The sequence below is a fragment of the Callorhinus ursinus genome, unplaced genomic scaffold, assembly GCF_003265705.2.
Source record: "Callorhinus ursinus isolate GAN/ISIS: 27379988/994484 unplaced genomic scaffold, GSC_fseal_2.0 scaffold7, whole genome shotgun sequence".
Classification (NCBI taxonomy): Eukaryota; Metazoa; Chordata; class Mammalia; order Carnivora; family Otariidae; genus Callorhinus; species Callorhinus ursinus.
Window position 1 is genome coordinate 27,926,029 of NW_027397069.1, and position 12,906 is coordinate 27,938,934.

Genomic DNA, 12,906 nt, shown 5'->3' on the forward strand with positions numbered 1-12,906 from the left:
GATTATATGATATATGATTTATGTCAGTATTTCAATTAAAATACAAATTGGGATCTATCATATAAATAAAGAAAAAAGTTTACAATAGACTTTTAAAAAAATCTTAAGTTAAAACAATATAATAAAATTAGTATACTCCTAAGAAGAAAAAAAAGGCGACCCTGATTTTAAAAAAACATAGATATATAATTATGGTAATGCACACCTTTTTTTTATGGAAAATTAACAAAAGATAATATTTGTAATTTCAACTTATGTTCAGAATTACTTTAATAAATTTTTCTCTTTTCCAATTTTCTCTTTCTACTTTTTTCACAAAATAAATATTAATTTGCTTATCCTTATATGCATGGTATTCTATATTTTTTGCAATTCCAGCATAGTTAACATACAGTGTTGTATTAGTTTCAGGTGAACAATATAGTGATTCAAGCAGCTCTATGCATTAATCAGTGCTCATCATGACAAATGTACTCTTTAATTCCCAACACCTATTTCACCCATACCCCCACCCAGCTCCCTTCTGGTAGCCACCAGATTGTTCTGTATAATTAAGAGTCTGATTTTTGGTTTGTCTCTTTTTTTTTCTTTGTACATTTATTTTGTTTCTTAAATTCCACATATGAGTGAGATCATATGATATTGGTCTTTCTCTGACTTATTTCACTTAGCATGATATTCTTTAGATCCATCCATGTTGTTGCAAATGGCAAGATTTCATTATTTTTTATGGCTGAGTAATATCCCATTATATTGGAATATTGGTGTGTGTGTGTGTGTGTGTATACACATGTATGTATATTTATATACATATACATGTATATATATGTACATATTAGTGTATGGAAGATGTCGCCATGGCCGATGTCAGAGAAATCACTGCCTATGTTTTCTTTTAGGATTTTTATGGTTCTAGGTCTCAAAATTTGGGTCTAATCCATTTTAGTTTATTTTTATGTATAGTGAAAGAAAGTGGTCCAGTTGCATTCTTTTGCATGTAGCTGTCTAGTTTTCCCAGCACCATTTGTTGAAGAGACTGTATTTCCCCATTGTATATTCTTGCCTCCTTTGTCAAAGCTTAATTGACCATATATGTGTGGGCTTATTTCTAGACTCTCTATCCTGTTCCTTGGATCTGTGTGTATTATTGTACAGGTACCATACTGTTTTGATTACTATAGCTTTGTAATATGTAGAAGTCTGGGATTGTGATGCTTCCAGCTTAACTCTTTGTTCTCAAGAATCCTTTGGCTATTTGGGGTTTTTTGTGGTTCCATACAAATTTTAGAATGTAGTTTCATTTTTTAAAGATGACATCATAATTAAGCCTTTTTTTTTTTTTTTTTTCTTGACTATTTACCATGACATCTTGGTCTGTTTTAAGTGTTGTTTTTTTAATGCCAACTTTTCTTATGCTAAAAAAATGACTATATTGTTTTATAATACAAAACTTAACAGAAGATAAATTCACTTTGGGAAAGGGAAAAGAGCTGGAGATTGAGTTAAACATTAATGGCCAGTGGTTTAATCAATCGTGTCTATGTAATGTAACCTCCATACAAACTCAAAACAAAGAGATTCAGAGAGCTTCTGTGTTGGTGTACACATTGAGGTGCTGGGAGCATAGTTTACCCAGAGAGGACAAAGGAACTCCATGTTCTGCTTCATACCTTGTGCTATGTATCTCTTCCATTTGGCTATTCCTGAGTTGTGTCCTTTATAATTAAGTGGCAATAGTAAGTAAACCATTTCTGAGTTCTATGAGCTGTTCTAGCAAATTATTGAAACTGAGGAGAGGATCAGGAAACCCTAGTTTGTGTCTGGTCAGTGGGAAGTGTGGGAGGTCAGGAGCTTGTGACTGTATCTGAAGTGGGAGAAGCCTTGTGGGACTGAGCCCTTAACTTGTGCATTAATTGAATCAGTGGACACCCATTTGTTGTCCGGGGAGTCAAAGAATTGGTTGCTGATGTGGAAAAAAACCTACGTATTTGGTGTCAGAAGTGTGGTAAGTAGAGAGTGTTTTCCTTTAATTATAAAAATAGTTTTGACTTTACAGACTTCTAAATGGGTCTTAGGGAGCCCCGGTCTTCCATGATCTATGCTTTGAGAATCTCTACACCATCACAGTAGCAAAAATGCATTAGTCTACCAAATAATACTGGACAATGGGTCACAAAAATGAATATGAACTTTTTTCTAAGAGAAGATACAGAGTGTTTGGAGAAACTCTCTAACTGAACAGCCCCACCCTTTCTGAATTTAAGACATGGGTAAATAGAACCCTGCACCTTTGCAGATTCCATTCTGAACTTAAGTATCTAAAAGAGCATTTTCTTAAAGAGCATTTACTCAGGAATTTCATTTTCTTGAGTAAAACAGCAATGGGAAAGGACAGTGGGAGGGCGGGAAGAATCTAATACATGTGATCATTATTTTATAATCAATAGAAAAACCATGGTCTCTGCCAACTTTTCTGTCTTGTTTACTACACTACATTCTCCTTGAAGGCAGGAAATTCTTTTTAATTCTTTTTAAACTCCTAGGCGAAATACTAATGATTAGTATATAGTCAGGATTCAGTAAGTGCTAAATAAATGAACAGACATTAAACTAAACATACGTGTGGCTATTGACCATTGTTTAACTTCAGGATAGGCAAAACAGGAATTGATAGTTGAACTGCAAAACAAAGTGAAGATCTAAAAAGAGACCACGGGGCACCTGGGTGGCCCAGTCAGTTAAACATTTGACTCTTGATTTCGCCTCAAGTCATGGTCTCAGAGTGGTGAGATCCAACCCAGTGTGGTGCCCTATGTCTGGCTTCGCACTCAACAGGCAGTTTGCTTGAGATCTCTCCCTCTGTCTCTGCCCCTTCCCCACCTTCACTCATACACCTCTCTCTCTCTCTCTCTCTCTCTCTCAAATAAATAAATAAATAAATAAATAAATAAATAAATAAATCTTTAAAAATGAATGAATAAATAAATAAATAAGTACCACAGAGAAAAGTGCAAGTTGAAAAATTAGGAGTACTTGGGAATTAACTTTGCCTTTGATTTCTTTTTGCATTCTTCTCAGTGTATCCAATGCAGCTTTTCTCGTTTACCTAGAGCTGTCTGCTTGGAGCGGTTTTGCTAATGGAGTTAGAAAAATTTTAGGACAGTACACACAGATGTCATTCGAGGACTGGGCTCCCCTAGAAGTTCAAACCCACAATCCCCCAGGAAAGCGAATTGCTGGTTGCAAAGGGAAAAGGTGGAATCACCTAGTAACAGGAGGATTGGAAGTCTGCACCCTTGGTTTATGTCTACTTCTGCCATCTGAAGTCTATATGAACTTGGTAATCATTCTCTCAGTTTGGTTGCCTCAGAATTAGAGTGGAATTAATGGTTTGAGTTCCCCTTTCCTTAGAAACTTATGGAGAGCAATTGTATAGATAAAAAATTAACTGATAAAGCCCTAAGTAAACTGAAAGCATTTTTGTCTTTTACTTTACCTAGTTTTCAGTGGGGAAAGTTTAGTGCACTTCTAAAGGCACTCAACAGGTGATAGAAGTTGAAAGACACACAGACTACATCTTCCTTCCCACCTGGCCCAGGCAGAATAAAACTGCAACACACACAAGGCACAGGACATTTTTTGGTGGTTTAACTCTGTATCTTCTCTCTCTTATAGTGCCCTGCCATCCAGTAATGGTATACCTGAAATGATGATAAAGAACTCAGGTAAACCCTTGCACGTGATGGGGGGATTAGTAAAGGAGGAGACAGAGAAGGTAGTTTCTCACTGCACACCTCATTCTATCCCTGACACACACCCAGGACTTTCCACAAAAGCCAAAGTGTTGGTGGTTGATGGCTACTCTTTTTCTATGGGCAAAGGTAGGAATAGGGAAAAGGGGGAGAAAAGAAGTGTCTTTCTCCTCTATATTTTGTTCCATTTTATTTCTGAAACTGTTGATATGACTTTACTGTAGAGAGTTACAATTTTTTTAAGTAGGCTCCACACCCAATGTGGGGCTTAAACTCATGACTCTGAGGTCAAGAGTCCTATGCTCTACTGACTGAGCCAGCCAGAGGCCCCTATTCCATTTCATTTTAAGTAACAGATAAAAAATAAACATGGGAAAAGTATGCCTTGGACAGAAGACACTTACCTCATACAAATACTACCCAGGCATAAAAATATTTAACATGGTTTGTAAACACCAAGAGAGTAGAATATGCAAATGCTTTTCTAAGCTAGTTATGAATAGACTTATCCTATTGAATTGTCAATCACTAAATAAAAACTAATAAATTTAGAATATCCACCTTGGAAAGAATAATAGAAAGAATATTGATTTATAGCACACTAATATTTTTTGAAACAATAACAATATCTAGCTATTCTAAAATCAGCTGTAACACAATTAAATGCAAAGGCATTCCAGGCATTCCATTTCATTTCCTAATATCTGACATTTATTCAAATGAAAAGTAGCATAATCTCGAATTGGTACTCTTTCAGGAAACAAAAGAAGGGTTAGAAACGTTATTCACTCTTAGAAATGAAATATTTAGCCCATTCATCCAAATGATTGTTATCTTAAATCTAACACAATAAAATAATGAAGATAAACACAGTGTCTAATAATAGTTGAAAATTATGGTCTAAACTTTTCTTAACCATTAAAACTTTTGTGGAGGTGACATAACCTTAATGACAAAACTGATGAAATCTTTTATTTCATTTTTTATCAAAGATTTTATTTATTTATTTGACAGAGAGAGAGAGACAACGAGAGAGGGAACACAAGCAGGGGGAGTGGAGAGGGAGAAGCAGGCTTCCCGCAGAGCACGGAGCCCAACACAGGGCTCAATCCCAGGACCCTGGGACCATGATCTGAGCCAAAGGCAGATGCCCAATGACTGAGCCACCCAGGCACCCCCTTTTATTTCATTTTTATATGAGAGAGAAGAGAAAGTGATGAAAACTGGAAATCTGCACCCGTTTCCCCAAATTCCATTTTCTTGTGGAGATCTGTGTTTGGGCACTGCTAGATGTCTGTGCAAGAAGAGTGACAGCTCAACAGAAATTCAAAAGAAAAACAAAGCTTCAATTTATTGGGCACCTGGGTGACTCAGTCGGTTCAGTGTCTGCCTTTGGCTCAGGTCATGATCCCAGGGTCCTGGGATCCAGCCGCACATCAGGCTTCCTGCTCAGCAGGAAATCTGCTCCTCCCTCTGCCTCCCTCCTGCTCCCCCCCCCCCGCTCATGTGTGCATGTGCGCATGTGCCCACTCTCTCTCTCTCTCTCTCTCACAAAAATACTCTTTTTAAAAAAGCTTCAATTTATTAGAGGTTATAGAGCATTGTGATCTACAAATATTCTGCTAATATTTAATATAGTAGCTTTAACCATCATATTCCTTGAATCCCTTTGACAATACTAGGCATTGAAAACAAAAGTCAATCACTCTTTGATTACCAATAGAAAACCATAGATTGAATTATTTCTAGGTTTAACAATTACACTTTCTATCTCCTTGCTAAAAGCTCACAGTACCTACCGTAAAATAAGGGGCAATCATATCTGAACAGGGGCCTTAATGAGTGCTATGAAGTGAGCAAAAATTGACTGTATGTACAAGTGGCCTAAATAAAGTAACTACAAACATTGTCATTGGAAGCCAGGAACTTCTGCTCCATTAGGTTAGGATCACAGGAGAGCATTACTCTCACACTCACAAGCTACAAAATTGTAACCTCTTATTCTTTTTCTTTTTCTTAAAAGATTCTTAAATCTTTTTCTTTTAAGATTTATTTATTTATTTATTTATTTATTTATTTATTTATTTATTTTAGAGAAAGAGAGAGCATGCGCTCAAGGTGGGGTGCGGGGGCAGCACGGGCAAAGGGAGAGGGAGAGAGAATCCCAAGCAGAATCCATGAGGAGCACAGATCCTGATGGAAGGCCCTATCCAATTACCCCAACATCAGACCTGTGCCAAAACCAAAAGTTGGAAGCTTAATGGACTGTGCCACCCAGGCACCCCTCTTATTCTTTTTAACTCATCACAGAATTAAGTACACAAACTTAAATGAACAAAATTCCAGAATATAACAAACTACCTTTTCATATGGGAGAAAAAACCTGAGGCTATTGTCATCCCTAAAAAATAGCAGAATGATAAAGTAAGCAGACAAACCCATAATAAGAATTTAAAAAGCAAAGTATGGGTAAGCATGACAGGTAAAAACTCAATGGAAGTACTGACACAATACTGGACAGCACCCACCTGAAAACTCTTTCCCAGAGGTCTTCTACATACTCAGTGGTTGAATACCACCAGCTGGGACCAAGCAGGGGAACAACCTAGATTTCTATATCTAACAAAAATATCTGTCAAAAAATGAAGGCAAAGTAGACTTTTTTAGAAAAACTAAACCTGAAAAAATGTGTTACCAGCAGACCTTCACTAAGGGAAAAGTTAAAGGTAGTTCTTCAAGCTGAAAGAAAATGCTACCAGATGGAAGCTTGGACCCATACAAGGTAACGATGAGTACTAGAAATGGTAAATATGTGAATAAATATCAAAGACATTTTTTATGTATTAACGTCTTTAAAAGATAACTAAGGAGTGAATAGAAAATTCACTAAAAAAATTTGAAAATGATGCTCAAACATGAAAAATATTCAATCTAACTCAAATCAGAGAAATTGAAATACAAACAATATTAAGATATCATTTCTCATCTATCAGACTGGTAAAAGAACGCAAGACAACAAATTCTGTTGGAGAGGCTGGGGGAACACTCTCATATACTGCTTGTGGTAAAGAAAATTGTTATATCCCTCTGGAGAGAAATTGGCAGTTTTTAACAAAACCACATATGCACTTACCTTTTGACTCAGCAATTCCACTGCTAGGAATGTACAAGTGTTTTCTCCCATTGCATAGGTTGCCTTTTCATTTTGTTGATCATTTCTTTTGACGTGCAGAAGTTTTTTAGTTTGGTGTAGTCCCCTTATTTATTTTTGTTGCTTGTGCTTTAAGTGTCATATACAAAAATCATTGCCAAGACCAATGTCAAGCAGCTTTTCCCCAGTATTATAGTCCTTCCAGGAGTTTTATGGTTTCAGGTCTTACATTTGCATATTTAATCCATTTCAAGTTAATTTCTGTGGGTGGTATAAGACAAGGGTCTAGTTTCACTCTCTTGCATGTGATTATCCAATTATCTCAGCACCATTTATTGAAGATAATGTCATCTTTATTGAGTGTTCTTGAGTCTCTTGCCAAGTGTTAGTTGAAGTTATATGGATGAATTTATTTTTGGGCTCTCAATTTTATTCCAGTCATCTGAGTCTGTTTTTTTGGCCAGTACCATACTGTTTTGATTACTATAATTTTGTGATATAGTTTGAAATCAGGACATGTGATGCCTCCAGCTTTGTTCTTCTTTCTCGGGAAGGCTATTCAGGGTCTTTTGTAGTTCTGCACAAATTTTAGTATTATATTTTCTATTTCAAGGAAAAATGCCAGTGAAATCTTTCTTTTTTCCTTCATAGGAATTGCACTGAATCCATAGATTTCTTTGGATAGCATACCCCTTTAAAAAAATATTTTTCCAGGGCGCCTGGGTGGCTCAGTTGGTTAAGCGACTGCCTTCGGCTCAGGTCATGATCCTGGAGTCCCGGGATGGAGTCCTGCATTGGGCTCCCTGCTCGGCAGGGAGTCAGCTTCTCCTTCTGACCCTCCCCCCTCTCATATGCTCTCTCTCTCTCTCTCAAATAAATAAATAAAATCTTTGAAAAAAATTATTACTATTTTATTATTGTTGATGCTATTGCAAATGGATTGTTTTCTTTATTTCATTTTCATACTACAATTTACTGTTAGTGTATAGAAACACTACTGACTTTGTAGCCTGCAACTTCGTTGAATCCATGGATTAAATCTATGTTTCCTGATGGAATCTTTAGGATTTTCTATAAATAAAATCATGGTCTTTAAACATAGACAATTTTACGTCTTCCTTTTTGATTTGGTTGGCTTTTATTTTTTTTTCTTGTCTCATTGTTCTGGCTAGGGTTTCCATTACTATGTTGAGTAGGAGTGATGAGAGTAGGCACCCTGGTTTTATTCCTGGTCTTAGGGTAAAAGCTTTCAATCTTTCACCAATGAGTATGGTGTTAGCTCTGGACTTGTCCTATATGGCCTTTATTATGTTGAGTTATGTTCCTTCCTTACCCAATGTGTTGAGAGTTTTTATCATGAATCGATGTTGAATTTTGTCAGATGCTTTTTCTGCATCTATTCAGATGATCATATGATTTTTTATCTTTCATTCTATTAACCTGGTGTTTCATTTATTAATTTGTATATGCTGAGCCATCCTTGCATCTCAGGGATGACTCCTACTTGATCATGGTACATGATCGTTTTAATGTTCTGCAGAATTCAGTTCGCTAGTATTTTCTTGAGAATTTTTGCATCTATATTCATCAGGGATAGTGGCCTGTAGTTTTCTTTTCTTGTGGGGTCCTTATCTGGCTTTGGTATCAGAGTAATGCTGCCTTTGTGAATGAGTTTGAGAGTATTCCCTCCTCTCTGGTTTTCTGGAACTGTTTGAGAGGATTGACATTAATTCTCCTTTAAATGTTTGGTAAAATTTATCAATGAATCCATCTGGCCCTGGGCTTTTTGCTGTTGTTGGGAGGTTTTGTTTTGTTTTGAGAGAGAGAGAAAGAGCACACAAGTTGGGGGGCGGGGAGCAAAGGGAGAGAGGGAGAGAGAATCTTAAGCAGGCTCCACACCCAGCATGGGCTAATCTCACAACCCTATGAGATCATGACCTGCCCTGAAATCAAGAGTCAGACATTTGTGACTGAGCCACCCAGGCGCCCCCAGGGAGGTTTTTGATTACTGATTAAATCTCTTTAGTTTTAGTAGAAGTCTCTTCAGATTTTTATTTCTTCATGATTCAGTCTTGGTAGGTTGTATGTTTCTAGGAATATACCCATTTTTCTAGCTTGTTCAATTTGTTGGTGAATAGTTGTTCATAGTAGTCTCTTATGTTTGTTTTTGTATTTCTGTGCTATCAGTTATACTATCTCTTCTTTTACTATTTTATTTATGTGGGTCCTCAGTTTTTATCTTGTTTAGTTAAAGTTTTGTCAATTTTGTTTATCTTTTTAAAGAACAAACTTTTAGTTTTATTGATCTTTTTGATGGTTTTCCTGTTCTCTCTTTTACTTATTTCCACTCTGATCATTATTATTTCTTTCCTTCAGCTAATTTTGGGCTTAGTTTGCTCCTCTTTTTCTAGTTCCTCAAGGTGTAAAGTTAGTTTATTTGAGATATTTTCTTTTTTCTTGAGATACACATTTAATGCTGTAAACTCCCTCTTAGAACTGCTTTTGCTGCATCCCATAAGATTTGGTATGACAAATTTTCATTTGTCTCGAGATTTTTTTTCCTTTGAATTTCTTCTTTGAGCCATTTGTGGGATTCTGGTCAAGCAGGGCTGGAGGCTATATTCAGCTGTAGCCAGGACTTCAAATTTGCTTTCCAGCCTAGGCAGGTCTATAGAACAGGCTTTATTGCTGGTATGGCTTATAGCTGGGGACCCAAATCAGGCAAAACTAATCACCAACCTCCCTGGCCAGACATGGCCACCAGATTGGCTCTGTTAATGGACAGAGCCACTAGCTAGGCTCTCTGCTCAGACATCACTGCAAGTTGGGCTGTAAGGTGAGCCACATAGCCTCCCACTTGCTCTGGTTAGGCTTCATGATCAGGCAGGCATGAGGACTATATTCAGCAGTAGCAGGGATGTGAATCCACTTCTGTTCCCAGGCGAGGTGACAGAACAGGCTCCAAGGCCAGCATGGCTCATTGGTTGGAGGCTTAAATCAGGCAGATCTGCCCACCAAGTTCCCTGGTTGGACAAGGCCACTGGCTTGGATCTGTAAGTGGACCAAGATCTTGGCTGGGCTCTCTGCTCAGATGCTATTGCAAATAGTGCTATAGGATGAGCTATGTACAGTCTTAGGTGCTCTGGTTAGGCTTCCTGGTCAGATAGGACTGGGGGGTATGTTCAGCAGCAGATGTGACTTCAAACTTGTTTTGCTGCCCTGGGAGAGCAGTAGAACAGGCTCCAAGGCCACTAAAGCTCATTGGCTGGGGACCAAAAACAGGCAGATCTGCCCACTCAGCTCCCTGGAAAGACAGGGACACCAGCTTGTCTCTGCAGATGGAGAAAGCCACTGGCTGGGCTCTCTGCTTGAGTGCTGCAATAAGCAGGGCTATAGGATGGGTTATGTAACATTCCAAGTTTTCTGGTTAGGCTTCCTGGTTAGGTGGAACTGAGGGCTATCTTCAGCAGTATGCAGGGTTATGAATTTGTTTCCCTGCCCAAGTGGGGCTGTAAAACAGGCCTGTATGTTTGGTTCACTGGCTGTGGACCTAAATCAAGCAAAACTGCACACCAAGCTCCCTGGCCAAACAGAGCCAGCAGCTCAGTTCTATAGACACACAGAGCAACTGGCTGGGCTCTCTGCTTGGATGCTTCCTGTGAGGCAAGACCTGAGTTAACTTCTTAGCATCCTGCTACACTGAAGGAGCTAGATGTCAGCCTTGGCTTCTCTTTTTCTCACTGGAGAAGCTGTAGGCCCCAGGAGGCCCTCTGGGTATAGCACCATGCCATGCCAACCTGGGGGTGGGGCAATTTGGGAACAGTAGAGCCATTCCTCCTACCCTTCTAATGTGGTCCTCTTCAGTATCTGTTGTCCAATAAACCACTTCCTCATCCCCAGGTTCTAGGATTTTCACAGTGGTGTCTTGTGTACGGATAGTTGCTAGTTGATCTTCCTATAAGGGAAACTGAAGTCAGGAATAACCTATGTCACCATCTTGATGATGTCACTCTTTTTTTGACTTAGCTAAATGCATATTGTATTTGCTTTCTTCTGATCCAGTGATTCAAAACATGTATGTTTCATTTTAATTACCCTAGTGGTAACCTTTAAGTTTTTTCAAAACATTTTTTTCAAATTCATCTAATTATCAGATTCACTAATGAATGAATCTTTCCAATATTCCCATATGTAAGAGAAGAGTGTATCTAGGTTATATAATCCAGATATTAATTTCTCTATTAGGCCCATAGTGCTTTTTATATCAGTTCCTAGTAAAACTTATTTGACATATTGATACTCACTGTTAAACAGGCATGAATACAAAAACAAATATTAAATGCTGATTTGCTATAAGGGAAACATGTGGAAGAAATGAAAACTTATTGTTTAAAATAAAACGTGCTTAAGAGACACTCAGTATTGGAATTTTGTTGTTGTTCCCTGTAATTTAACTAAGGATATAGAAAGAGAGCACATTACTTTTATTCTAACCTAAATTGAGGACACCAGTAGGGTGACTGCAGTTCAATATTCAAATAGCTGAATTTTCCTAGGGAAAAAAGGCTCAAGTTGACTTAACAAATTCCACTTATTGAAGGCACATTCTAAGCTTCATTTTCAGCTCAGACTCCAGAAACTGACTTAGTTAATTGGGACAATTAAGAATCACCGAGGGTATAATTGCCCCTTTCATTTTGCTTTGGGAGGAAAGAGAGTGATTTATCTCGGAAAACAAGAGCCTAGGGGCCTGCAAAGAAAGAAAATGAGAACATTTTGGTTAAAGAGGAAGATCAGGAAAGCTCTTTTGTAATCAACTCAAGAGATGATAAGCCTTCGGCTTCTCTCCAGGACATTGGAAATTATGGAATGTCTGGAATCGGTGGTTCTAAAAATCCTACAACCTATGGTCTATTTTGGCAAAGCAAAAGAGGCTGTCAGCTGTCTACATCAATTGGTCAGTGCTTAAAATACACACACACACACACACACACAAATACACATACATACACACACACATGAACACACAAATACACACATACACAAACAAATACACATACACACATACACTTACAAGAATGAATAGAAAAACTCATGCTGATGTAACTGGGATGACAGTAATATTATCACTCAAATTAGTAATGTAAAAATAAAACTAAATCCTAGACAAGAATTTTTGGAGAAATTTTTAAGCCATTCCTAAAAATGTTAGCTGAATATATATCATGTATATAGATCACATTATATAATTGCAGAGATCTAATTTTTGTAAATATCACACTTAAATACTATTAAGGCTTCAATAATTTTTTTCTTTTTTTTTAATTTTTTTATTCTTATGTTAATCACCATACATTACATCATTAGTTTTTGATGTAGGGTTCCATGATTCATTGTTTGTGCATAACACCCAGTGCTCCACGCAAAATGTGCCCTCTTTAATACCCATCACCAGGCTAACCCATCCCCCCACCCTAAGGCTTCAATAATTTTGAGTCTAGTTTTCTGTGACACATATCCATAGAGATATTTGAAGATGTGAACTATAAATATTTTATTTATGATTCTACTATTAAAGCATTATCATATTTTGTTTATTGTTATTTTAAGGCATAGTCCCTAAATTTTCACAAGTGGGCTGACCATATGAATCTGGAAAAGATAAGGAATCTGTCATAAGAATCAGCTATCTTCTGTATTTGCTGTGTCTACCTGACACCAAAGTACAAAATTTAGTCAGATGTTCCACTATTTTGTCTACCCAAGGCCACCCATCTGGCCATGGAATCTGCCCGTGTCACATTGTTTTTCTCAAAAGGAATATTTGCTTAATAACAATAAAAGATTATTTTTATCTTCCATTTTGAAAACATTGGAATGTCTTCTAGTCTTTTCTTGGATCCATTTCAATTTTATTTTAGGAAGTTACAAACCACAGAGCAGGTTTGATAGCATTTGACTCTTGGTTTGTTAGACCAAATTAAAATAATTTAAGTAGGAAAC

At 37.3% G+C, this 12,906-nt stretch overlaps 1 long non-coding RNA gene across 2 annotated transcripts in view; it reads right to left on the bottom strand.

The window, feature by feature from the left end:
- LOC112826791 (uncharacterized) overlaps window positions 1-12,906 on the bottom strand; it is an 89,629-nt gene that overhangs the window by 12,081 nt on the left and 64,642 nt on the right. For both annotated transcript variants that reach the window (XR_012378768.1, XR_003209041.2), the window contains one exon: window positions 10,745-10,858. This is a non-coding gene — a long non-coding RNA (uncharacterized lncRNA). The remainder of the gene's footprint in view (window positions 1-10,744; window positions 10,859-12,906) is intronic.